Below are 3664 nucleotides of genomic sequence, written 5' to 3'. Positions count from 1 at the left end.
CAAATCACGCACCTTAAGATGAAAACAACGCACATTAAAAAGGAAACTCACGCACCTAAGTTTCAGCAACTACTCACATTAAGCACAAACCTATGCACCTTAAGCACAAAACTCACGTACCTTAAGCACAAAATCCACGCACCTTAAGTTTCAACAACTACTACCATTAAGTACACAACCCCACGCACCTTAAACACAAATCTCACGCACCTTAAGCACAAATTCACGTACCTTATATACAAAACTCACGCACCTTACTCATAAAAACCATGCACCTTAATTTGACCTAAATGTAAAAATTACCAAAATGTCACCGCATTTTTATTTAATTTTGGTAATCTAAATGTTGTAAGAAAAACCAATGGTTCTCCTTTCATCGCACAACCGCACCTGGCACCCTCAACCGCACGGGAACTCCTCTCTCTCTCTCTCTCTCTCTCTCTCTCTATATATATATATATATATATATATATATATATATATATACTCTCTAATATACTTAAATTGTACGTGTACTTAAAGTGTGCCATTTTAATGGTTAAGGTGCGTCAACCGCACAACCGCACGGGAACCCTTCCCCGCTGCTGAACCCTTCACTATGTATATAGAATTAAGTTCCAATGCGGGTAAGTGTCTCCCGTGCGATTGTGCGGGTGATTAATGTGCGTGAGTTTTGTACTTAAGGTGTGTGAGTCTTGTGCTTAAAGTGCGTGAGGCTTGAGCTTAATGTGCATGAATGTGTACTGAGTTTTGTGTTTAATTGCTTGAGTTTTGTACTTAAGGTGTGTAAGTGTGTACTGAGTTTTGTGCTTAATGTGCGGTCTCATGTTATGCAATTATGTATCTTAATCGTATGGATTATGTCTTGTATTATGAAATTATGTGCCTGTAGGACATATATTATCTACATAAATAAGATTTGAGAATAAGTAAATATATAACATGTGTATGTGTCCTGTGTTGTGAGTTTTTGTATCTCGTGTTATGAAATTTTATACCTTAAGAAATTGATTCTGTATCTAGAGTAAATTAAAATTTGTGTTGAAACATGAGAAACAGAAAACTACAAAATATGTTAAAGCTTAAATATCAAAACAACATCGTTTTGATTCAGGATCTACAATACTATATGGATCCTGACCCACGATATTCTACATGGATTATGATCCATAGTAAAATTTGCCGAGATTTAAAGTCTGGACCAAGTATTGGACTTAGGTGGCAATTTATATCGTGCCCCAGGGCGCACATTGCATTGTGCGCCCGGTGTAAAACGACGTTGTTTTGCATTTTTATTTTTTATTTTTGGAATTTCATGTTTTGAAAATGTACATAATTGTATAATAAAATGTAAATAATTGTATAACAAAATGTAAATAATTGTATAACAGAATGTACATAATTGTATAACATAATACACATAAACTTTTAACTGTTAAAAAAATCGCGTGTTCAGATGTACATAATTGTATAAAAAATGTACATAATTGTATAAAAAAAAAATATACGTAATTATATAAAATAATATACATAATTGTATAACAGAATATACATAATTGTATAACATAATGTACATAATTATATAACAGAATACACATACACTCTGTCGCGTCAACTCTTAAGTCTCAACACGATTTAATAAAACGATGTCATTTTGAGATACACGATGAGCATATTACTATGTGCACCGTGGTGGACGGTATAACGATTGGACTTTGGTTAAGGAAAAAAACAAACAAACAAAAGAAAGAAAGAAAAGAAGAAGCTTGTTGCAGTTGGGTTGGGAATTCAAAGCAAGTCCATGAGAAGAAAAATGGTGTTGGCATGGATTGATGGGGTGTTTCATTTTCTTCTTGCTCAAGGTATAATCGTTACATCGTGGACCAAGGTCTACAATACATTGTAGATCCTGGTTAAATACACAGAATTTGACTTTATAAAATATAAAATTTATGTTCATAATGCATAGAATTTATTATCATAATACACATACACATAAACACGATATAATGAACATGAATTTTGTACATTATAAACATGAATTCTATATTTGAAGTTAAATTTTGTATATTAGACCAGGGTTAACAGTGCGCTGTGGACCCTGGTCCACGATATAAATTGTCCCCAAGGTATATTGTTGGCTTAGTTAGGTAAGAATCAGCAATTATACTGTGGATCGCAGTCCACAAAGCTTTATGGACTATGGTCCAAAACGGCAGACACTATAGTGTATCTAAACTGACACTGCATCACATATTATTTTTATTATATTATCAAATGAAACTGCAATTGAATTGAAATGAAACTGTAGTTATTTGAAATGAAACTGCAGTGTATACAAAATGAAACTGAATAACAATTTCGCATATTTGAGTGTATATTGTTCAACGAAACTGTAGTTATATTAAAATGATACGCTAATTATGTTGAAATGAAACTGCAGTGCATATTTGATGTCTGGACCATAATGCATTCTGAACTACGTTCCACACTATAATTTGCCGGTAAGAATGGAAATTCCTCTCACCCTAGTACCCTACTCAAGCCCATACTACTCAGCCCAATTTATACCCTCCGATTTAAATACTAGTTCTCTTACCACCTTAGCTCATGACCCAACAGATATCCATCCAATTATCCATGTTTCTTTACCATCCAAGTTGTTCAAAATCCTTTTCTTCCAAGCCCAATTAAATCTAACTCTATTAATAATTTTTTTTTCTCGAAAAAATCTTTGTTAATAATATGAAACCTTAGCATATGCTTTAAACATTTCTTACAGCAAATTATAGTCACGTTTCCATATTTATAATTTCTATATTGTGGATTCATTTATAAAGTTATATATTCATAATTTTATAAATATATGTTCATAATTATAGAGCTATATGTTCATAATTTTTCATGTTCATATTTCCTATTGTTGAACTCTGTTTACACAAATTACAGAACTCTATGTTCATAATTTGATAACTATACAGTTTATAAATTATGAATCTACAGTACAGAAATTATAAATCTACAATACAGATATTATGAATTTTTAAGTATAGAAATTATGAATCTACTGTATAGAAATTATGAATCTACTATATTTAAATTATAAATTTACAGTTTAGAAATTGTGAATCGAAAGTATAGATTTTATGAATTTATAGTATAGAAATTATGAATCTACAGTATAGAAATTATGGACATGAAACCGTGCCCACCTTCCACATCATAACGTTCCCAAATTATATTATTGACTATGGTCCATATTGCATTATGAATTATGGTCCAAAATGACCTTCATATTATATGTCTACATTAAAAAATTATGTACTTACCGTTAACAAATTATGTATATACAAATAAATTAAAGATGCCTAATATCTTAACCACAAGTACATAATATATTAACCACATACACATAATATGTAAATGACATATTCTGTGTTTGCAATTAATATATACCTATAGTTAACATATTATCCACATTCAATTTATTTAGATACATATAATTTGGTAACTATAAACCCATAATTTATTAATTGCACACATATAATTTTTTAACCAAGATCCACAATTCGATGTGAACCTTGGTTCATGATTTATTATGTAGTATAATATAAATATAAGTTGGGTAAAATATGTAAATATAAAACTGAAATCTAATATATAT

This window comes from Ipomoea nil, unplaced genomic scaffold (assembly GCF_001879475.1).
Source record: "Ipomoea nil cultivar Tokyo-kokei standard unplaced genomic scaffold, Asagao_1.1 scaffold0937, whole genome shotgun sequence".
NCBI lineage: Eukaryota > Viridiplantae > Streptophyta > Magnoliopsida > Solanales > Convolvulaceae > Ipomoea > Ipomoea nil.
Note: the sequence above shows the minus strand (reverse complement) of the source record.